Genomic DNA, 25,868 nt, shown 5'->3' on the forward strand with positions numbered 1-25,868 from the left:
AGACATAGCATTACACTTACATTGTTTGCTATCATAAGATTAGTTTAAAAGCATCCTCTGGGACCGGAGATGGCTCAGTGGTTAAGAACATGCTCCACTGTGCCTGACCACCCGAGCTCTATCTTTGTGATCCACATAGTAAAAGGAAAGGACACGCTGTTGAAAGTTGGCCTCTAGCTATCATAGTAGCACTTGGCAAGCATGCTCACACACAGACATGTACACACACACATACAACATATTGTGACTCTTCCAGCTTCTCAAAAGCTCACAAGAGAAAGTATGAATTGAGAAGTTGAAAGACTGATAACATGTGCACATTTTTGGCTTTGTATATTATTGTGTAAATTAAAAAGTTGAAATTCTTGTCTTAATGCATACACATCTTTTACCATAACACCAGGAAAAAATTGTAGTTTTCGTCTCTGTTTAGAATCTGACTGAGATCCAAGAAAAGCATATGTTTACATTTGAAAGTTTTGAATGCTAACAGCACCACCCCCATCAATCCAAGTCCCCAGTTGTTCATCAGTAAGAAAGGTTTGGGTGACAGAACTCTACAAAGAAATGCATCCAAACTAAATGTATGTACATATATAAGTTTTCTCACCGTATTTGACCTGCAGAAATCTTAACTGTATGCTGTTATCTGTGATCAACTAATATTATAACTCACTGAGAAAATAGGGCTCTTTAGTCTATACATGTTGGCATTTACAATTTGGTACATTCTCCAATCCCACTGACGTTTGTTGGATACCTACATTACCAGTAAATAGAAGACTGGACAGAAAGCAGCCTAAGGAATTTTAAGTACTGTTTAGCTTTATATCAATAAAACCAATTGATAATTAAAGCTGTTGGGGGGGGGTAAGTCAGGGACACCCAGGGTGGGGGCAAAACAAAAACCAGTTGATCAAAAAAGCACTTCTACTTTAATCTCCAGAAGAAAACCAAAACACCATGAGATTTATGCTGTATTGACATCTTGCCCTAAACATACAACACCATAGTAATTTGTCATGAGCAACATGACCAGAAAGAAGACTTTTATCGTGATTTTAAATACACTGACACGCTACTGTTGGTTAAATTTAAACATGTTGTACCTGCAGAAATTCTCACAAGTAACCTGCAATAACTTGAAATTCATACCCTTTTGAACACTTCCTTTTCTCATGTATAAATGAAAATGTTTGCTGCATTTTGCAAAATGTCAGTTCTCCAAAACTGTGTCCATCTATTTCTGTACTTGCAGCTAGTAAAAGTTAGACTTTTTACTCTCAGTGGCACACTGTCACCTAGGGCTCAAGCAGCTAAATAAACAGTGCAGCTCAGAAATTGTAAATAATAATATTAATAATAATAAATGATAATACTGACCTTATAAAATACATGATTCTATCACAACTAGTACATGTTACGGTCTCCCAGATAAAAATTTTGTAATAGTTTTAGTTCAATCACATTCATTCAGATCTTAGAGTTTTAATCAATTTTTAACAAATAAGAAATGCTAGAGGCCACCAACCAAAGGGCACATACAGGCTGGTCCAAGCCATCACCCCCACCACCACCACATATGTAGCAGGACTGCTTTGTCTTGCCTCACTGGGAAAGGATGTGCCTAATCCTATAAAGATTTGATGCTCCAGGGTGAGGGGACACCCAGGGCGGGGGGGGGGGGGGGCACATTCTCAGAGGCAAAGGGGAAGAGAGATTGAAGGAAGAACTCTGTGAGAAGGTACTGGGAAGGGGGGCAACATTTGAGATGTAAATAAATAAAATAATAAAAAATAAGAAATGCTAGTAATTGCAGTTTTAACATTATTATTGAATATAATATGAAAAATATAATATGAATTCTTAGCCCCATAAAAAGAAAGTTTTAATGCTTTCTATCCTGTATTTCCAAATAATAATAATATGCTATTTCTAATAATCTCTTTATCATAAGTTGATTATAAATTACCTTCAAAATATACTTAAAGATATTTTAATGACTGCAGGTATGTAAGTATTGTATTACAATTACATTTCCAGTATTCTATACATATATAGATTAATTAGATTAAACGATCCTTGTAGTGTGTGATATATAATATCTTTTCTCCGTCTGTGTCTGAGAATTGTTGGAAATTTCAGCCTTAGAACAATAACCATTTTAATTGCTTCTTTCAAAGTCTTTTATACTAAGTAAAACATAGACTCCAGGACTTAAATGACCTAGTATCATAGTGCCTCACACATAGTGGAAATCTTGAATTATTGTTTCAACAAATTATTAAGTGAGTGGCCAATTCTCTTTTCTTTTTTAAAGTCTAAGCCTAGATTTATTTTGAGCTTACATTGGATTTTTAAATAGTCACATTGAAAGTGCATGCCATCTCCGCTGTGTCCATTCTCTAAGACGAGACCTTAGCTGTTAAACAATTGCTCTAATGAATTATAGTCATGCAAAATGAAGTTAGCTAAGAGAAAATGTTATCAATATTTGCTGTATGGCTTTATCTCTATTTAAGTTCACTGAATTTTCTATGCATTAAAAAACTGGAAAATTATGTTGTTGAAGAAAATTCAACTGATTAAGCTCTATGACACTGATTCTAAAATATGAAAGGAACGCTTTTTATTTATGAGGTTCACTGTACATGGTTTGTATAGTAAATCAGTCACCTTTTAGATTCTTGGTTATTATTTGCTTCCAAATTTTTTTCTTATGGATTATATTGAATTCTATTAAATTAACCTTTCCCTGAAGATGATTAATGTATAAGCTATACTTATTTTATTTCACATAATTAGTCTAGCTGCAAATTAAAACTTGAGATACATTGGTATGAACTTCTGTATCTGAAAAAATAATAATCCTTTATTTCAAATCTAGAAGCCATTACTAATTCAGTCTGTCACATCATCTATACAATTCATATCTTAATTTCTCAGCATGCTGATATGCAGCACAGGGTTGAAAGCATTGTTCAAATGTAGATAAATATTGTCTATCTGGCTTCCTTTATCCGCTCTCTGTTATCTCAACAAAGCTATTGTATTAGCATAGCAAAAGCTGTACCTTGCAATTTTGCTTTGACTATTATGCAGTCCTTTCCTTTGAGTGTTCTTAAATCAATAGCACAGTATGTTTGAAAAGTATCATGTCCAAGATAGAGTCAGCCTGTATACCACAGTTTTTCCCAAGGTTACTACTGTTTTGCCGTATATCCATCCAGTTTGAATATTTCCTATGGTCCTTACACATAGCTCAGTTCCCCTCCCCCTTACTGATATTGCCAGCACATTCTTTATGGGCCTTCATAACCGCTTATTAACTCTTTCCACTCTTCTGAGGTTATATAAAGATACATCTCTTGGCAAACATAAACAAATAATTCAAAATGTGGCTTAGAATTTTTGTTTGTTTGTTTGTTTGTGTTTTTTTGACTGACCTGGAAGTTACTAATGTAGCTCTGGCTGCCCTTGAACTCAAGATCTCCCACATCGTTCTCTACAGGTTGGGATTATGTGCATATGACAACATGCCACACTTTTTTAGTATACTTTTAATGAAAATTATTGAAAATGATTTTAACTTCTAGAATGCTTAGATACAACTCGTTGGGTTTTCTAAATGTTACTTTTTATTTAATTTAGTATTTATTTAAGGATTCTAATTATGTTTTAATGTATTTATGGGCATAATGATGGTCTTTTGCATTTTATTTCTCTAATTTATTTGGCATAAATATAGTGGCTTTGGAATTTTTTTCTCTTTATGCTTATTCAAAAAAATGTTCTGTTATGCTGGTTGGTTGGTTTGTTAGTTTGTTAGTTACGTCAAATATTTTTTGTTTCTAAAAAACTCAGGCAGCTTATGCTAAATTATTCATGGAAATGGTAGACAGTGAAAATATGAACATTATATAAGTCACTTCTAACAAAAACTAAAGTCAAATGAAAAGTTGTGTGTATTTAAATGAAAAATCAAGTCTCTGGTCACAGCTGATTGATAAGAAATACAATTAAGTAACCTTAATTTTCTCTTCCCTTTCTTCCTCTTTGATAATTCTTTACATAAGGTTGAGATCATGAATAATAGAAGCTAAATGGAAAGAAGGTGCCAGCAATGTCCTAAGTATCTTATGTATTTTAACTTCAGTGAGTCTACACAAACTGAGTTTTGTGCTTTTATATTATTTCTGTAATTTATGGAGGACTGGCCACAAGACACAATGCTTAATCACTTTCTATAAAGCTAGTAAGTAGTAAAGATTCTCCTTAAACAATCATAAGTCAGAAGCCTTACACTTAATGTTTAAAAGTAATATAATCAAGGATATAGGGAGATGCCTGACTGGATAAGGGCACTTGCTGTAAAAGCAAGAGGATGTGAGCCCAGGATGTGATGTGAGCTCCAGCACCCATGTAAATGCTGAGTGTGTCTGTGACCTCAGCTTTGGGGGACAGAGACCAGTGGATCCAAGAAGCTCCTGCTGGCTAGTGTACACTAAACAGCAAGCTCCAGGTTCTCAACATGTAAGAGGAAGTAACCCAGCATCCTTTCTGGCTTTCTGGCTTCTGCATCCATCCCTATACATGGACACACTCATTCTACTACATGTATGCATACAGCACATATACAGGGAACATGGTGTAATTCTTCCTTCCTCTCTGCTTTGTCTTTCTCTCTGAATCTTACATCCTTCTCCTAAGCATCTGTGCATTATAGTGTTCTTATTGTTACTTCAAGCTGTTTCCATATTAAGTTTTCCCATTTAGGTTGCTGGGATTCCCAGATGAAGTACTCCAGACGAAAGCATGTGTTTTAGTTGGGTGTGAATGTCCTTTTCCTGTCCTTAGCTGCTTCTGTCCCATTAGACTGTATTAGGGCCATGCTTAAGAATCTCATTTCTCTGATTCCCTTCTTAAGATTTTGTCCTCCCCCACTGCTTTATGGTTCTTAGTCTTGCCATATTCAGAAGGAGACCTGTTATAAGCCCTTTTTGCCATCTTCTGGGATTCATCACATGAAATCCAGAAAAAGGGGTGAAGATTGGAGTGACTGAAAAAAAAAGAATCCCAGAAGCTGGCCATGGCCATGCATGCCTGTCTTCCCAGCTCATTGCAGGTAGAAGCAGAAGAATCAAAAGAACAAGGCCAACCTTGGCTACATAGTGAGTGGAGACAATTCTGAGCTATATGAGATCCTGTCTACATACATAAATAATAGAGAACTAACTGCAGTACCTGGTATCTGGCTGTCCTTTTGGAGTCACTGTTTATTCAGTTGGCATGGAAGGTTAGACAAAAATAGAATGATTGCCTTCTATAGCCTCGATTCTGAATTGTAGGAACATTCTTAGAATTAAGTACTCAGGGTAGCTCTACTACTTTGACTAACTAGTTTCACTGCAGAGTTTAAGTATCTCTGTAGAAAAGATATGTTTCCTGTATGCCAGGTTGGCATTCCTGTATCTTTTATAATCTAATATTTTTTTAAATATCAATAATGTTCTTTTAGTATATTAGCTGTAATGTTAGAGTGTTATATTCTTAACAAAAACAATCTACTTAACCTGAATATGTTGCTTTATGGTCTAATTTTCTTAAGTCTTTCATTAGTCAAAAATCACTGCAGACCACTTGTTCCGTTATCGGCCATCTGTCTTATTTCTCCCAGCAGTGAGTGCTTTGTCTTTTATACTCCCCTTGATTCTATGTCAACAAGAACGTGGTTGCCTTTCTCTTACATATTATTTTGTCTATTATACAACACAGCATTAACTATAGTCAATATGTACTAAGTCATTTTTTTAACAAAGAAATCTGTATTTGCTCTTTTAAATAATGCTGAAGTGCTTTTGAGGATATGTTCCTTTCACATAGTGTTGGCTTTCATAAATATAATTTTTTTATTTCAAATATACTACAAAATTTGACCACATTTACAAAATTCTTTTATTTTCAAAATTGCTTAATACTAATGATTTTCCTTCATATTTAAAGATTTACTTTTATGTTTGTGAGTATTCTATCCTCATATACACCTACATGCCAGAAGAGAATATCAGATCCCATTACAGATGGTTGTGAGCCACCATGTGGTTGCTGGGAATTGAACTCAGAACCTCTGGAAAAGCAGCCAGTGCCCTTTACCACTGAGCCATCTCTCTACCCTTCATACATTTTTGTATCACACATTTAGCTATACTCCTTATGGAGTTGGAAATCAGTTTAGATTGCGTTATAGCTCTTTTCAGCAAGATGTGTTTATTCAGGAAAAACAGATATACTGATATCTATGTGACCATTGCTAGGTCTCTAGTGATCATCCATCATGGATTTCCTTACCAATTTAATATTTTCTGTTTTCCAAAAACACAAATTTCAAGACCAATCAGAGCCATAGCCTTCATATTCAATTAGTTATCTCCACTATAGATTAAAAATTAGGAAGCAGACATACCTCTCAAATATCTATCAATGTATAATCTTAGGAATGTCAGTGCAGTCTAGTTAGTCAATTGTGCCATCATGGAAACATCCCTAATATCCCCTTGTTGACAGAATGAGATTTAGAATCTGCTTTGCCACATCTCGGCTCTATATGTGAAAAAGTAACTTAATGTCATGTGACTCTATAGTCAGAAAGATAATAGAAATTGCCTAGAGATGTTATAAAATGTACATGTTATTGCTAGAAAGCATTTCATAACTAATATTGCTGTAAGCTATTATTGTTACTTAGAATTACAGTACAAGAAAATAATGTATGGGGGATATATATATATATATATATATTCCTTTTTATTGACTTTTATCATTTAAAAATATATTTCCTGGATAGGCGAGATGGCTTCATGAACAAGGTCATTGGCTGCCCAAGCCTGTCAGCCTAGCTGTGGCCTCTGGAATTAATGGGAAGCAGAAGAGAATCACCTTGAGCGTTATCCTCAGACCTCTGTATATTCTCTGTAAGACACTCATGACCACTCAAACAATACACACACACACAAATAATCTTTAAAATTTATGTGTGTGTATATGTTTACCTAGTGTGTACTTCATGGAAGGTACTGCTTTGCAGTGTGTTAATAGATCCTGAAATAGAAAAATCAATGACTCGGCATTGATTGTACAACAGGAAAAAAAATTCATGAAAAGAAATAAAGTTTAGAAAAATTAAATAGAGGCTGGTGTCTTTTCATCCTATGTAACCTTAGGTAATCTATTTAAACCCAGTTTTCTTATCTGTTATAGAAGGCTTGGTTTTTTTTTTCATCTACCACCCAAATATATAGTTAGAATAATGTACCTTGAAACTCTTGTGTGATCAGTTATTGCGCTGCTTTTTTATTTTTAATTCTAGCGCATGTTAGCAAACTTAGCATAGAGTACATTGAGGACCAAACATGAGTAAAGAGTAATGTGGACCAAATGGAACTTTAGTTTCCAAGATAATAGGACACCTTTCTATTGTAGTTTTTAAAGTCTGATTGACTTTACTGAGACTCTAGGCCTCTCTTTTTTTACTATTACTATTTTTCATTCCATTGTCAAAATAAAATTCATTTGTTTACCTAAGTTTTCTTTGTTTTTAAGCAGCAGTTAAATACTAGCATGGCAACAAAAAAAATTCACTTAATCAAAATCATAACTTGTGAGGACAAATTATTTTCTGCAGAATGACTTGGTTTATTTTTAAAGTTGGCTCAGAGCAGCTCAGTTCATGAATCCTATGCCACTCAACTTAGAAAGAATGTTTGCTTAAAATTTCTCATCTCTGGGCTACCTTGTCCAGCCTCAGTAGAAGAGGATGCACCTAGCCTCCTAGAGACTTGAAGTGCTGCTATGATAGGGGAATACGGGGAGGGAGCTGCACCCACTCAGAGGAGAAGGGGGCAGGAATGGGGCAAGTATTGTGGAAGGGGGTGATGAGAAGGGGGTGGTGGCACATGCCTTTAATCCCAGCACTTGGGAGGCAGAGGTAGACAGATTTCTGAGTTTGAGGCCAGCCTGGTCTACAGAGTGAGTTCCAGGATAGCCAGGGCTACACAGAGAAACCCTGTCTCGAAGCACCCCCCCCCCAAAAAAAAGAGAGAGAAGGGGGCAGTAAACAGGATGCATAGTGAATAAGTAAGATAATAAATACATACATACATAGGTGTCACATATTAAGGTTAAATGAGAGCTAATAAACTTGTAACTAGTAAACTAATAAACTCAAAGGTAACAATGGTTAATATTCAAAGTCCTGCCTACAGAAATAGATAGGTTTCATCATGTTAAACAATAGGATAAACTGCTTCTTTAGCTGGTTGCTTCATTTGTAATCTATCTAATTAAAGCAGAGTTCTGAAAAGCAAACAGTTTTTAAGACAAATCATAAAAAGAAAATTCCCATCACTGAATACAGACTTTTATCTTCTCAGGTAAGAGCTACTATAATATTAGTTCTAGTCTGTTCAATTCTCTATAAAATTTTATTTACACTTGCCTTTACAAAATCCCAAATATTTTAGTATAAGAAGTGAATAATCTATATTGTGTTATTTCTTGACATTAAAATGAAATATCTAATACAAAAAAATCTAGCTCCCTAAAAAAGTAATGAAAATTTTGGTCTAACACTGTAAATCTAAGGACAAGGCTAACCAGGGGGTAATTTTTCTGATTAAAATTCATTTTAATAAGCTTTTCTCAAGAAGAGAAGTGTCCAAAAGTTGATAGTTATTAAATAACTTTTATTTCTACTTTTTTAGTATTAAAAATTTAGTATTTTTACTTTTATTTGTATATATTGATATTTGTTTTTGTAGTGGTATATGCATATGGGTACATACGCCATTTGTGGTGGTCAGTGATAACCAAGCTACAATTCATAGAACTACAGAAGTGAGTTATAGAGTAAGGGACTGGGGTACAGGGGATCAGATTCTGATAGCTTAAGAAGGGGAAATAGGAGGACTGGAATGAAGGATTAAGTGGGGAGGGGGCCAGAAGAGGGGACAAGTGAGAGAATGCAGGAAGGGATAGCCGAAATTAAGGGTCATTTGAGAGGTCATATGAAAACAATACAATAGAAGCTTCCCATGGAGTTGCCAAGTAACTGAAAAGACAAAGCCCCAACTGACCATCTCCTGATATTAAATGAAGCTTTCAGTCTGGAGATTGGGTTATATCTACTTGCGTTTTGGCCAAAAGGGTCTCAGGGGAATCCTTAAACAATCCAGGCTATTGCCAAAAGTAAATAGATTGCTCTCAAACTGACAACAAGGCCCCATTGCTGAAGACAACATCTACACAACTTGTTAAACATGGAGAAGTGGAGCTGGTTCCTACATAATGCCTTTACTTCTATGTTCTAGTTTGGTACAGGAAGGTACTGTGCATGCTACTAAAAGAAATGTAAACATCAATACAGCCACTGATCTACCATGTGGTCCAACCTGGAAGATATGCTAGTGTAGTGATGGCAGAAAACTTGTGAGAGTAACCAACCAACATCTGATTTGGCTTAAGGCCCACTCCACAAGACGGAACCCAATCTTGACACTGTTTGGTTGACTAAGAACCTAAAACTAGATAGCCCAGGGAGAGAGGGTAAAACCAAATAATACTAGTCCATAAAAAGACTCTGGCAATAAAATAACACCTAATGGCATTCTGCTGCATTAATAGATCAGTACCTTGCTCAGCTATCATCAGAGAAATTTCTTTCTGCAGCAGTTGAAAACAAATACATTGATAGACATTATGTAATGAATGAGAGGCTTTGAAACACTAGGTCCTACAAAGGATATCTCCACCAAATCCTTCCCCTCAAGGATCAGGGCACCCTGTAAAAAAGAAGGCAGAAAGTGTGTAAGAGCCAGAGGAGAAGGAGGACACCACAAAAACAAGGCCCTCTAAATCAGTATGATCACAGCTACTCTGAACCCACAGAGACTGAAGCAGCTTGCACAGGGCTTACATGGGTCTGCAGCAGGTCCTCTGCGTATACATTACACCTCAAGTTTAATGTATACGCAGTGCTTTTCTGGTACTCCTAGGTGTGAGAATGAGTGGGTCTCTATCGTGTGCCCTGTCTTGGGCTCTTCTGTGTTTATTCTGTCTAATTCCAGTGTGTTGGGTTTGTTTTATCTTATATTTTATTCCATTTTTTATGATCCCTTAGAAGCTTATTTGTTTTCTAATGAGACTGAAAAGGAGTGGATCCAAATGGGAGAAGCGATAGAGAGGAACTCAGAGGCATGAAGGGAGGGTAACCAAAATCAGGATGTTATAAAAAAAATTTTCTAGGAATATTAAATGATAATTTAAAATATTATAATTTAAAATACTAATTAAAATAACTTAAAAGAATAATTTTAAATTAAATAATAATTTAAAATAAATACATGGGATAATTGTCCTAGTTCTTATATATTTATCTAAAAATTGATCTCAAAAACACCATTTAACATTATAAACAGAATCTTTTTCTTATGTAGTTTCTCAAAATACCTAGTTTTCACTTGTTTCCCTAACCATATATAAACTTAAATTTAACCAAAAAAAATCTCTTTGGAGTATGTTTCAAACTTATTCTTTGACAATTTCATATAGGTATAAAATGTATCTCAGTTATATCTGTTTCAACAACCCCTCACACTCTGTATACCCCCAACCCTACCCCCTGACAAAGAGAGTCCAACTCCCAAGAATTGAGTGTTTGAACATTCAGATTCTATGGTAGGCTGTGAAAAGCAACATTGTGGATAAGTAGTAGACTATGAAAGTCCACTTGTTGAGGCAATAGATTCATTATTTCTATGAGTGATGTTTGAGGATATTGCTTGTGTGTTTGGATATATGTATTATTTATTATTAGTTTATTCATTATTATTTAAAATAGTAATATTACTCTCAGCTAAGTTGAGCATGTTGAGTGAAGATGATGTATATTTTACACTTCTTTATAGTCTCAGTACTGGCACAATCTGCTTCAGATTGCTCTTTCTGATATGTATGATACTATTCCCTACTAACAGTGCCTGTGCAGTGAACTAACAAACCTTGTAAGTACTTTATTTATGATTAAAAGGTACAGCCTTGTTTGGGCAGTCATGTTTGTAATATTGCCTTTAGCTATTAAGTGGCCAGTTTGATGGATCAAAGTGCCCTAATATTATCCTTGTAACTAACATATCTTGAGCCAATAGCTATCAAGAACTATCTTAGAAGTCTCGATGTCCCTCCTGTAGATCTTGCTTTCAGGCTGTCATCACTGTCTACAATATAGCGTGGCTTTGTTTTCAGCAAAAGTGGGAGTGGTCATTTAGCAGCTTCATGGTTCCTTCAAATGTAATTATTTGTCTAGTTCATCTTTAGTACTGGCATATTTTCCATAATATATAAAATTACATAGAAGAAAACATTGTACAAGTAGGAAGCGATATTTTTTTTCTAGAAAAGTTAAAAGTCTGTTCTGTTTGTCTGTCTGGATGCAGTGAAATCCTAGACACAGTGTGAAGAAATATGTACTAATTTAGAAGTTTTAGAGTCAGTCATTTTGGAAAAACCATATTATATCATCAATTTGCCCAAATTATTCTAGACATTTTTAAAATTTGTAGCATTCTATAGGGTTATGGTGTCCCACATCTGCTCCACCAAAGAAAGGGCTTGGCTGCTTGGGGAGGCAGGATGCAGGACTGTACTTACCCCATCCTGTTACTAGGCAGGTGTTGGGCCTTAGGGAAGCCCTGGGACACCATTCCAGGAGTGGAGAACTGCAGTCTGAGGTCCCTGGACAACCAGGAGCTGCTCAGGGGTCCCCAGGCCTGAGATGAGGCTGGGGACCACTCCCCAACTAGACCATGCAGTTTTCATCACTATTGCTCTGTAGTACAGCTTGAGGTCAGGGAGGATGATTTCCCCAGAAGTTCTTTTATTGTTGAGAATAGTTTTCACTAGCCTGGGTTTTTTGTTATTCCAGATGAATTTGCAAATTGCTCTTTCTATCTCTATGAAAAATTGTGTTGGAATTTTGATGGGGATTGCACTGACTCTGTAGATTGCTTTCGGCAAGATGGCCATTTTTACTAAGTTAATCCTGCCAATCCTTGAGCATGGGAGATTTTTCCATCTTCTGAGATCTTCTTCGATTTCTTTCTTCAGAGACTTGAAATTCTTGTCATACAGATATTTCACTTCCTTGGTTAGAATCACATCAAGGTATTTTATATTATTTGTGACTATTGTGAAGAGTGTCATTTCCCTAATTTCTTTCTCAGCCTGTTTATCCTTTGAGTAGATAAAGGCTACTGATTTGTTTGAGTTAATTTTATATCCAGCCACCTTGCTGAAATTCTTTATCAGGTTTAGGAGTTCCCTGGTGGAATTTTGGGATCACTTAAGTATATTATCATATCTGCAAATAGTGATATTTTGACTTCTTCCTTCCCAATTTGTATCCCTTTGACCTACTTTTGTTGTCTAATTGCTCTGCCTAGGACTTCCAGTACTATATTGAATAGGTAGAGAGAGAGTGGGCAACCTTGTTGAGTCCCGGATTTTAGTGGGATTGCTTCAAGTTTCTCACCATTTAGTTTGATGTTGGCTACTGGTTTGTTGTATATTGTTTCTTTTAGGCAGGTATTGTAGTTTTCTATTTGAGACAGGCAGTCATGTAGCCCAGTCTGATCTAAAACTTCTTACATAGCTGAACAAGATATTGAACTTACACTTCTCCTGCCGCTACCTCTCAAGTGGTAAAATTACAGGCATGGAACATCGTGACGAGTTTCATGCAGTGCTATAGGAATGGAACCCTACATGCTACATAAGCAGTCTACCATAGTTTAGTATATTTAAAGTAACAAATATTTTACAGACTTTATATATTGAGAATCTAATGGAGAAAATAGTTTGAAAGTGTTGGTGAAAGAATAAGAAAATTCCTTTTTTTCTAGCATCTTTATTACTTTATTAATTTGTTTACTTAGAGAGTTTGAGTGGCTACCAGAGGACACTTGCAGGAGCTGATTTGCTTCTACCATGTGGGTTCTACTGATCACATTTAGATGATTTGGCTTGAGAGTACCTTTCTCCACGGAGCCATCTTGCTCTCTCTCACCATTATTTTTCTAGCTTTTATACTATAGTTTCTGTGATAAAAGTAGAGCAAATTACAAATGCTTACTGGTACCTGACGTTTGGTCATGTCTTTGAAGTAAGAAAAACATATTTAATTCTATATTTTATGTAAACTTGTATATGATATTATTTTTAAGTTTTGTGAGTAGTTTTTAAAGTTTTATGAGTATGCCTTTAAACCTAGTTTAATTAATTTCCATGAAATGACTATCCAGAGTTTTCATCTTTATACTCCAGAACATGCTGTCACAGGTATTTATGTAGAACCCTGGCAAGTCCTTGGGGGAAGAGAATCCTTGAAGTCCTTCTTTGTTCATGTTCAGCAACAGATGTACAATGTTCAGAGTTTAGAAGGAATGGCAGTGCCACGCTGTTAGAAGTGGCCTACAGATGCTGAAACCCACCTTGCTATTTGAGGAAGATGGGCTTGAACCTTATTCTTGTGAGCTTGTTTCTGTGCAGCTGAGAGTAGTATTATTTATATTTAATTGAACTTCATCTTTAGAAAAAAGATTTCTTTCATTGACCTAGATTGTCATTGTTTAACATATTTAAGTCATATAAAATCTAAAGTCTTTCATTAGTTCCTGCCACTCTCTAATCCCCATAAAACTCAAAGGGGTGATCCTGCTCTGGATTTGCTTACCCTCTTGGGCATCACTCTGTACACAGCTAAACCTGGAAAGATATATCATTAACGACCTGTTTATTGAAGTCCAGTGAATAACTCAGTGTGTTAAGGCACTTGGTTTAAAAGACAAGTGAACAGAGGTCAACCTTCAGGACCACATGAAGGTGGAAGGAAAGAACCAATTTGACCTTTACATATGGACACTATCATGTGCGTGCATACACACACACATACATACACACACACACACACACACTAAAATAACATGTAGCACACATGTGATATAAAAAGAAGGGGGAATGCTGAAACTAGAAACATATAAGCAAGTATGGAAGCAAAGAAATGCTGAAGAGGTGTGGGGGTGGCTTTGCAGAAGGAAATGAAACTTATAAACTTGTATTTAAGAAAGTGCCATAAAGAAACCTGTTACTTTATAAGCTTGCGAGAAAATGAAATCATAGTTTTCTTTTTTAGACAACTTAATCTATTGGTCCTTAATGACTTACTAGTCATTTCTGTCTTACATAAGGAACAGAATCTCAACTGAGCATTTGCACACACACACACACACACACAAAAAAAAAAAAAAAAAAAAAAAAAAACGCACAAAAGAACAAAACCTATTACATATGTAGAAAAGGCCTGTGAGCTTGGAACTAGTTTGGTCAGTAACATTGAATCATATTGGATACATCGAAGTTGCCAGTCCCCAAGAAAACAAAGGAGATCCACAAAACTCTCCCATTGCAAACTAAAGAAAGATGGGAATCAAGCACAGAAAGGTGATTTTTAAAAACTGGGAATGTAGCCGGGCAGTGGTGCCACATGCCTTTAATCCCAGTACTTGGAAGGCAGAAGCAGGCAGATTTCTGAGTTCGAGGTCAGCCTGGTCTACAGAGAGAGTTCCAGGATAGCCAGGGCTATACAGAGAAACCCTGTCCTGAACCGTATCCAGTTTTAAATTTAAAACTAGGAATGTTTTAAATTTAAGTTCATATTCGAACCATGTGTTGAAAGCTTCTTGATGGTATAGACAGTGTCCTGCAGCTCTCTCTATTTCTTCCCCTCTTAGAACTAATCAACTCCTCAACATTTATTACTAAGTAATAATGTGTTCCTATAGAGAGTAAACTGTGAGAGAACAGAGACTGTGCTTAAATGTCCATTTTGCCATGCCAAATATAGAATAATTTCTTCAATAATTTAAAAGTGAAAGATTGTGATTCTAAAAATTCAGCAACTGAAAATGTATTTTGCTTCTTTGAAGTAGAAGGAACAAGGTGTCTCCACATTGCCCAGCATAGGGAACCTCTGGACTCAAGCAGTCCTTCCTCTTCAGCCTACTAAGGTAGCTGTTGTGGGCATATCTCAGCATGCAGCTAGAGTTTATCTTTTTAAATATGGCATTGGATAACATAAGTGTAGAAAGAAGCCCCAGGGAAAACCTTGAGTATTGTAGCACCCACTTACTGGTCTGAAATAATAATGAGGTCTGAAAGTCCTCATTATTATTCTTGTCCTTAGATTTATTCAATAATTATAAACAACAAAACTACCAATCAACAGAGAGGAGAGAGGGGGTGGAGAAAGAGAGGAAGAAGACAGGGAGGGAAAGGGAGAAAGAAACGGGTTAATAGAAGTCTAATGTAATTGTTTATGGTCTTGTTCAGAAAATAAATTTAAAATATGGAAAGTGGTGAAATTATAAAACATTTTCATTTCTACACGGTTTGACACGATTATGCATAATAAGCTGATTGCTCTTTATAACCTTTCAAGTATATTCTTCAATTCCATGAAGTATCTTAGGCATGCATTCTATGCTACAGGGTTTTTAAATTTAATTTTAACCTCTCTCTCTCTCTCTCTCTCTCTCTCTCTCTCTCTCTCTCTCTGTGTGTGTGTGTGTGTGTGTGTGTGTGTGTGTGTGTGTGTGTGTCTATGTGTGTCTATATATGTGTGTGTTTCTCAAAACAGTTGTATTCAATTTCATGATCTTATAAGGAAGTTGCAGTATTCTGCTCTGGTTTTCTGCCTTATTATCGTTTTCTTGCTTTTAAGGAGCAGTCCATTCTCTTAAAAGAGCCTTTGGACTTTTCAACAGATGGAAGTTTATCTTGGATCAAAACAAAGCTTCTGTTTCAATGTATTCCTGCCCGAAGGCAGGAAACTGGACCAGAAGACATCATGCAGGCCCCTTGACAGACCTATGTTTTGTTTGTAAATCTCACTGCTGTTTAGTGAGCTGAAATAGAAGGCTCTCCTAGTACCATCAAAGCAGCAGAGCAGCTATTGACATGCTTTGTAAGTTAGTTTGCTTTTCTATTGAAAGGGTAGCTTAGAAGTAAAGGAAGCAGTGTAATACTTTAAAATTATTGCTTCTCAGCCCATGAGAAAAAGTTCTTATTTCTTTACTTTGTAGTGATGGTGCACCTGCATCATTGTTACTGTAATTGTATTGCCAAATCAGGTGTGAGATTAGTTGTTGGATGTTACATGTAATCTGCACAGAAATCAAATTATTTAACCTCGAAGCCCACAATACCTCCTCCTGCTGGTTTGCTGTTAAATATTCAGTATTTTCTTGTCATGAATACAAATGGAGGACAAATTAGAATCTACAGACAGCTGACCTGAGCTTCAGATTAGAGACTGAGGGGCTTGTGCTGTTTTAAATGTTTTAATTATCATAGTCCCAGTAGCCAGTTGAAGGACACACATAAAATCATTTTTTAACAAAAGAAAAGGCAAAGCTCCTCCTTCTCCTCCTCTTAATGCAAGTGTTTGAGTGCAATTGTGTTGCACTTCCATTAGAGCGATGCTGATCTGCTGCATGGAATTAGGTCTATTAGGACGAGTCATTTTTAAACACCAGATATCTCTAGGAATATTTTTTCCTGGTATTTGCCTTGTCGGAAGGATGATGTATGGTCCTCATTTTATTTTGGACAATGAATCTGTTTTTGTGTGTGAAGTTTAATTTAGACAACAGATCTGGTAGCTTACATTGACTGTGGTGAAATTGTGTAGAATAATGGACTGATTTATACGTAATAGCATATATTTACACTGAGGAAGAATGAACCCAGATGAAATAAGCTACAGAGAATTGTCCTAGGAATAAAAATACTTAATGAGTGCTAGCTTGAATTTTATTAAATAAATAAAATTTTATAGCTTAATCAAAACTTTTACCATTTAAAGTAATGGGAAGGATATAATGTAACTAAAATGCTATGTTGATTAAAATATTAATGGATATTTATAGAACAAAACAATTTTTAAAAGAACAAATTTTAAATTAATTTTACTAACATTTTTATCAGTATTAATCTAGTATCTATAGTCTTGAATTTGCATTTCTTGTGTCTTTTATATACATTGGTGTAATGTTGATTTGATTAGTTATGCCTGGCTAGTAAGCGGTGAAACATTTTTATATACTCTTGGGAAATAAATTTGGCAGAAAATCAGCATGAGTAGATTTAATTATCACTCTGAGACCTTTTCCTTTTCTAGCTTAGTGATCCTGAAACTCCATGTGTCTCACTGAAATCTGTGTGGACGCTAAGCTTCGCTTCCCAATTTGTTCTTCCATGCAATGATAAGCCAAGCAATTACTGGTTTATTGATTTTTCATCATGGCAAATTTAAAGTTGATTTTTTCCTGAAAAGGCAGGGGTGATTAAGTGTTTCCCCTCGGTTTAGTACAAGAGAGCTGTGTGGCAGAATCTAATATCCTGAGGTCAACCTCTGCAGGCAGATAATACGGTGTCTTGGCCACGTGCTAAAGAGAGAAATCAGGACTACAAATGTGATAGGATATCTGTGGAGACAGTTTAATTTGCTCCATTTATATGAACAAGTCATGTGGCACATGCTTGGAAAACATCATTTTCAATGAGTTTAAAAGTAAGGCCCACGTGGGCAGAGGGAATGAGTGAATACGGACAAGAAAGGTGTTATTGGTTATTAAGGGAATTTCACCACCATTTTTAAATGAAAATAGCAAATCATTGGAATACAGGATTTTTAATACATAGAGTGAAATTTGCACTTATTATTGTGACAATTTGCTGGATTATAAAATGCAAAATAAACTGCCATGTAAGAAAATTGTAATTAAACTGTGTATATTAGCTTTAAACATGTATACATGATAATCTCTTTAGGCAGTTTTCTGGCATAGTATATTCTTATTCTTTATAAAGATACAAATTCTCAATGAAATACTACATACTTGACTCCAAAATTATTTTAAAGATGTTGAACAATTTTTAAAATAATATTTTTAAATTGCTTATTATAAGTAGGAATGTAGACATGAACATGAGAAACGTTAAACATTAAAATGGTAGAAAGTGCATTAATAACTGAATATTTGCCATAGATTTGATAAAAAAAAATCAAAGTTTCTAATTTTAGACTTTTGAGGAACAACAAAATGTATTTGCTAAATTAAAAAGTAGAAGATAGAAATTCTCAAGGTGTTTATGGTTCTTAATCTTTTATATGATCCTAAATATCCTACCAAAAATATTTAACAAATATAGTGCACTCCCAAATCTTTAAGATCCTTTTCCAACTAGTTCTGCTTCTAATCAAGTTTCTTCCTATGAAGTGGAAGCCCATGTGTCTAGGCATAGGTTACACATTCCATTGAAAAAGTCTCTTGTGTGTTTGTACTCTGAAGTGTTACGTGTTTTCCCCTCACATCTGAAACTATCTACTGTGATCATATTTTAAATTGGTAGATATGCCACCTCAACGTGTATTTTCAAACAGTTGTGTTCTGTGATAAGTGGACATAAGCACATCGTTTTGCACATGAGGGACTCATGTGTTTATTTAAAGATGTTTTCCTCTGAAACAATAAATATTTGAGAAACATTCTGTTTTCAATGTGAAAAACTTTCTCAGTAAATATAAAGTCTGTATCATATAAAATATTCATAGACTACTTAAAATAATTTAGTCAGAAATGCTTATTTATAAGCATATAAGAAAATAATCCATTTTATGGTAAATACTAAACTGTTTAGCAACACCCTGCTCTTCATTTCTCTGGGTTATTAAGCAGTGTGGCATGATGCTCTTGGCTCTTCCCCAGAGCCATGACCACTGTTTTCAGACTAAGAAAATGCCCATATATTACTCTTTAAAGGTTCTTCTGTATGCAGGTCTTCAAATAACTGTTAGTTGACTTAATCGCTAACTGATAAATTACAGTCTGATGTCTCCTGTCTGACTTTTAGTGTTGATTGAGCTGAAGTGACCTCTTTTAGTTAATGGTTGTTCAAAGGAGAGGTCAGTATGGAAACATGATCCCTGCCTTGTTTTCTCACAGATATCCTTCTGTTAGCAAAACCTCCCTTCTCTTCCTGACACCATGTAAGTACTAGTACTATGAAGGTAAATTAGATGAGCTCCTTATTCTTTAGAAACACAGAAACACACACGTACATACACACATGTATCTGTGTGTGTGTGTGTGTGTGTGTGTGTGACCATTAAAAACATACACCATGTGCATAAAGTATGAAGCAATGTAGAAATAAGCTCTGGTAACAAAATGCAGGTAGACTGCTTGTGAAAAGGGAGAGATTACTTGTAGGCAAGAGAATTGGGGAATGCCTTGAAGAAATTGCTTACATTTATCAAATCTGTCAATATGAACAATCCTGGGGTAAACAGATAGAGTAGGTGGTAGCAGGGAAAGAGAAAAGAACTGTTTTGGGGTTTGTTGTTTATTCTAACTTCCTTTGCTAAAATTAATACCTAGCCAGGCTATATAATTATACCCTAACAATAGCCCTGTGAATTATAAAATGTTCTTGTTTTATGTCAGTTGGACAAGTTAAATACTTACTCAAGATCCTGTAGATAGTAAGTAATAAAGCCATCACTTGAAAATTCATATTGTAACTTATATTTCCAACTCATTTTTATTGTTTCATGTGTACTTTGTTTGTTTGTTTGTTTGTTTGTTTCTATTTTGCAATTATGTAGACGACATAGTGTTTGGATTTGGAACTTGACTTCATAGCAGCACACTCTGAAACTGATCAGTGTTTCCAAAAATAGCCTGCATCAAAATAACCTGAAAGTAATTTTTAGCATGTCTAGATTTCTAATGCCTTATACTTTTCATACTGTATGATAATTTGACTCCAAAACTTAGATGTGTTCTATGTATCTATATGATTACAGTATTCTGCCTGGTGGGTTACACTGCTGTGAAGCACTTGGAAAGAACTCCAGCCAGCATGGTTTACCACAGGATGTCAAATGAGTAATCCCGTGTATATAGTTAACCATTTTCTTTTTTTTTTTCCTCAGTTTTATTTTTTTTGCTTAAGGATTTCTTACAGTGTAATTTAATTATATTTAGTGTCTCTCTCAACTCTTCCCTGTTCCAGCCCCCTTTTATACACAACCTAATTTGTGTTCTCTTTTTAAACCCATCAAGACTAATTTCTGCTGCCCATATGGCTCTCTACACTGGAATGACATGACCTAGGGGCTACACCCTAAAGAAAACTGGCTCTCTTCCTTTCATAACCCATCACTGATTATTTGAACATTTAATTATATAATTTTTTCAATTAATTTTTAATATTTTTCATATACTATATTTTGATCATATTCCTCTTCTCTCACAACTTGCCTCAGATCTTCCCCCTCTCCCTGACTACCCAGTTTCATATTCTATTTCTCTCAATAAAAAAGAATGAATAAAATGAAAATCAAACTGAAAAAACTACTAAGACCAAAAAATGACAAATTATAATAAATTGAAACAAAAAGCCTACATAACAAACAAACAAGTATAGAGTCTATTTTATGTTGCCCAACTACTCTGGCCATGGGGTGTGTTCTGGAGTGTGGATAATACACCCAATAACATTGAAGAATACTGGTTTTCCCTTTCCGAGCAGGTTTCAATAACAAATAGCTTATGGTTTCAGGGTATTACTCTGTGTCTATGTCCCTTTCTCAGTGCTAGGATTTAACTGGTTTGAATCTGTGTAGATCTCGTGTATGTTTTCACAACTTCGGTGAGTCCAAATGTGTATCAATGCTGTTGTATCTGGAAGATGCTGTTTCTTTGATGTCATTTACCACCTCTGGCTTTTAAAATCTTTCTACCTCCTCTTCCACATAGATTCCTGAATCTGGAGGGAAGGCGTTTGATAAAGACATCCCATGTAGAGCTACATGATCCAAAGTCTTTCATTCTGCACATTGTCTAGTCATGAGTCTCTTTGTTAAGTGCTATTGTACTGCAAGAAGCTTCTCTCTTGAGAGTTTAGCAATGCTCTGATCTGTGGCTATAGCAGTATGTCATTCGGACTCATGTTATTGCTCTGTCCCTATAGCACAAGACCTTTTAAGTTTCCAGTTGTGGCTACTTTAGTAGTATCAGGTATGGGTTCCATCTCATGAAGTGGGCCTTGAATGCCGTCAGAAAGTGGATGGTGACCCCCTATAAGATTTGGGCCACTATTGCACCTGTGATCTTTCAGGCAGATCGCTGTTACAGCTCACAAGTTCTGAAACTTGTTGATGCTGATGATTCCTTTTTCCTCCAGTAGTACTATGAACACTAGTCAATAGGAATGAAGCTTTTGGTTGGCCACTAGCATTGTGACATAGGTAAGTTGTACCTTCAGCAGAAGATTATCATTAGATTGATTATAGAGGGTAATGAATAGCCTCAGCAAAACCCTGTGGTATTTGGAGCTGGAGATTCTATGGGAACCTTTTGGGCAATGACTCAGAGATTTAACCCATTTCTGACACTGGAGGCTTAGCTTGCTGGAATAAAGTGTCTTTTGAGATATTCCCTATTATGTGGTGACCCCATTTATTTATTTATTTATTTATTTATTTATTTTACATCCCAATCATAGCTTCTTCTCCCTCCTCTCACCCCATTCCTCCTTCCCTTGCTCTTCAGAAAAAGGTAGGCCTCTGATGAATATCAACTCACCTTGGCATATCAAGTTCCAGTAGGACTGAGCTAGGCATATCTTCTATTGAGCCTAGGCAAGGCAGCCCAGTTAGGAGGAAGGTGTCCAAAGGCATGAAATAGAGTCAGAGACAACCCCTGCTCCATGTGTTAGGGGTTTCATGTGAAGACCAAGCTACATATCTGTTACATATGTACACAGGCCCTATGTCCATCCCATGTATATGTTCTTTGGTTAATGGTTTTTGTGAGCCCCTACAGGCCCAGATTCGTTGATTCTGTGGGGTTTTTTGTGGTGTCCTTGACCCCTCTGGTTCCTCCCTGCCTTCCCCTTTTCTGCAGGATTCCAGCCCTGCCTAATGTTTGACTGTGGGCCTCTGCTTCTCTTCCCATCAGCTGCTGGGTAAAGCTTCTTAGAGGGCAGTCATGTTAGATTCCTATCTGCAAATATAAAAGAATATCATTGATAGTGTTAGGGGTGGGCTCTCTCTCATGGCATGGGTCTCGAGTTGGGCCAGTCATTGGTTGACCATTCCCCTAACTTCTGCTCTATCTTTATCCCTGCACTTCTTGTAGACAGGACAAATGTGGATCTTGAAGGTTTTGTGGGTGGGTGGTTGTCCTCATCTCTCCATTGGAAGTCTTGCCTGGTTATAGGAGGTGGCTGTTTTAGATTGTTATATCCCCTATTGCTAGGAGTCTTAGCTAGGTTCATCCTCATAGGTTCCTGGGAATTTCCTAGGTTTCTAGTTTGTCCCAGAAATGTTCCCTACCAACCAATCCAAGTTCTTTCTCCCTCTGTCCTCCCCACACTTAATCCCTCCTGTTCCCTCCCACCCATCCTCTATTCCTCCATCCATCCACCCCCCATGTCTATTTATTTCCCCTTCTCCGTGAAATTTAAACATCTTTCTTTAGGTCCTCCTTGTTACTTATATTCTTTGAGTCTGTAGATTGTAGCATGGTAATCCTGTACCTTACAGCTAATGTCCACTTATAAGTGAGTACATACCATATGTGTCTTTCTGGGTCCTAGTTACCTTACTCGGGATATTTTCCAATCCATCCATTTGCTTGCACATTTCATACTATCAGTTTTTAGTAACTTAGTAATACTCAATTGTGTAAATGCATCACACTGTCTTCTCCCTTTCTGCAATTGAGAGACATGTAGTTTCCAGTTCCTGACTATTACAAATAAAGCTTCTGTGAACATAGTTGAGCAAGTGTCCTTGTGGTATGGTGGAACATCTTTTGGGTATATGCCCAGGAGTGGTATAGCTGGGTCTTGAGGTATAACTATTCCCAATTTTCTGAGAAAGTGCCATATTAATTTCCAAAGTGGTTGTATAAGTTTGTACTCCCACCAGCAATGGCGGAGTGTTCCTCTTGCTCCATGTCCTCCACAGCATGAGCTGTTCTTGAATTTTGATTATAGCCATTCTGACTGGTGTAAAATGGAATCTCAGAGTTACTTTGATTTCCATTTACTTGATGGCTAAGGATCCTGAACATTGAATGCTTCTCAGCTATTAGAGATTCTTCTGTTGAGAATTCTCTGTTTAGCTCTGAACCCTACTGTCTTAGATTTTTCACAAGCTACTTTAATAAGGGTGCTCAAGCACTTTAAGCTCCTTTCTAACCCGCCAATCATCAATTGTAGCAGAAAACAAAGGTTAATAGGAATTTTGGGTTAAGGGCCAGTTTAGAAATAGTTCTTGGGGGCAATTCCAGTCCTTGTTGTCAGCACTGCAGTCCTCCAGCAAAACACCAACATGAATCAGCAGCTTCAGCCCAGTCCACTTGGCAGTCAGCACTCACGAATCAGCAATGGCAGATCCAGAATGAAATGAAGAGGCTACTCCGATCAGCTTTAGTCTGTGGTAGCTGCAAGAAGCTGCCAGAATATTGTGAGAAGTTCTTTGGTGAATCACTCTGTACAAAGTCACCACAAGTGAAGATTAGCGACACAATGTAAGGCAAACCAATACAAGAGCTTTGTCCACAAAAGCTAGTGAGGAGGAGGATGGTGAACTAATGCCAGAGCCTCCTCCCACTGTCTGTGGAGTCATATTTATATTCTTTCTAAACATCATGTGTTCTTTCACAGATCTGCTTTAGCAAAAACCTCATCATGTTCTGCTTCAGCAAAACATTATACGACATAACTGAGTTTTCAAAGAAACCAGTAGTTTCCACTTCAGTACCCCATTTTTTAACTGGGTTATTTGGTTGGTTGATATCTAATTGTTTGGGATCTTCATATATTTTGGATATCAGCCCACTGTCTGATATAAGGTTTATGAAGATCTTTTTCTCATTCTGTAGGCTGCCATTTTGTTCTTGACGGTGTTCTTTGCCTTGTAGAAACTTTTCAATTTCATGGGGTTCCATTTATTAATTTTTGATCTTAGTGCGATCTTAGTGCCTGGGCTGTTGGTGTTCTGTTCAGGAAGTTGTCTCCTGTGCCTATGCTCTATCAGATTTAGAGTATCTGGTTTCTTGTTGGGGTCTTTGATCCACTTGGACTTGAGTTTTGTGAAGGGTGATAGATATAGATCTACTTGCATTCTTGTACATGGAGACATCCTGTTATACCAGCACGTTTGTTGAAGATGGTTTCTTTTTTTTCCATTGTATAGTTTTGGCTTCTTCATCAAAAAACATGTGTCCATAGGTGTGTGGGATTTATCTAAGTGGTGAGTCTTTTTAAATTGCTTTCATTTGTGTATATATTTCAGGAAGTGTCCATGTAGCTTTTCAAAAGGCCTTCAGTCTTAGTTTTCTTGCCGCACATTCCCTCCTTTATCCTGATCTCTAAGCCCTCTCCTGTTCTAATCCTTCTAGCTTCCTTTTTATCTCTTTTTAACACTATATGCCATTTCCCTTTCTTTAGAGGACCTCCTCTTTGCCACCTGTTCCCCTACTAGCTACCTAACCTCTGTGGCTGTTTTGAAAGTATAATGGTGACCAAATATTTGTGGATCTTTAAACTTATGTCAAACCATATTTCTTTATCATGAAAGCATAATTTTGTTTTATTTCCAATGCTGAAGTCAAACTAGCATACAACTTTTTATAGGGATTGGTGGTGGGTTCTCTCTATATAGCTCTGGTTGTCCTGTAATTCACCATGTAAACCAGGCTGATCCTGAATTCTCAGAGATGTACCTGCCTCTGCCTCTCTGCCTCTGAATTCCTAGGATTAAAGTAGGACACCACAATGCCTGGCTAAAGCATAACTTCTTATATTATTTTAATATCTCTGACATGAGAGGTCATCTTACACTTAAGATGAGAGTTCATCTTAAAATCACCAGATAGCAGTTAAACTTGGATGTCCTGTCTATTCTTTGGTGAACTTTGTTGTTATTTTGGCTACATGAAATGTCAACTGTTCCTCCACTGGCTATCAAGAAGAGGGGACAAGAACTCCTGCTTTTTGTCTACTGACACGTTAAGATAACAATAAATTGCTTGTTAGAGCAAGGTGCGGTGTTGCACCCCTATAATCCTAGCACTTCAAACCTCGAGACAAGATTAGCAATGCAGGCTTATCCCAGGCTCCATAGCAGGTTCAGGCAGGTTGGTCTACATGAAACTATGTCTTTTTAAAGCCTGCATAAAATGTACTAAATGATTTTCAGAACATGGGCAGGAGGTGAGGACCAGAGGGACTAAGAGTACCTTAATGCAAGGATGACTTTTAAATGCTAGTTTTTTAAAGTTTGGATTTCATTGTTATATAATAGTTATACATATTTATGAAGTACAATTTAATGTTTCTGTACTTGTATATATTTATGGATTATGATTCTGGTGAATATTTTTGTGTACATGCACCCATTGAGTAGTAGAATTTGAAGTTTCACAATACTTCTGATGAACAATTTAGTGTGTCCAAAGATGTGGACATCAAGAGCTATAAATTCAAAGATTTGAAAGAATCATTCTCTGACACGAAGAAGTTTTAGGAATGCTCTAACCAATTACTCCTCTTGTCTGTGTCTTTTTAGATCTGATCGTGAGTGAAACTTTGAAAGAGCGCTTTTAATAGCTATAAAGTTTGACTATGAGTATTATGAGGATACTTTAACAGATACTTCTTAGACTAATATACTTCTTATA

At 36.3% G+C, this 25,868-nt stretch overlaps 1 protein-coding gene across 1 annotated transcript in view; it reads left to right on the forward strand.

Annotated features, from left to right (window-relative positions):
• Positions 1–25,868, forward strand: part of Rsrc1 (arginine and serine rich coiled-coil 1) — a 318,816-nt gene that overhangs the window by 257,141 nt on the left and 35,807 nt on the right. The gene's annotated exons all lie outside the window — the stretch shown is intronic.

Source organism: Arvicanthis niloticus, chromosome 4 (assembly GCF_011762505.2).
Source record: "Arvicanthis niloticus isolate mArvNil1 chromosome 4, mArvNil1.pat.X, whole genome shotgun sequence".
Classification (NCBI taxonomy): Eukaryota; Metazoa; Chordata; class Mammalia; order Rodentia; family Muridae; genus Arvicanthis; species Arvicanthis niloticus.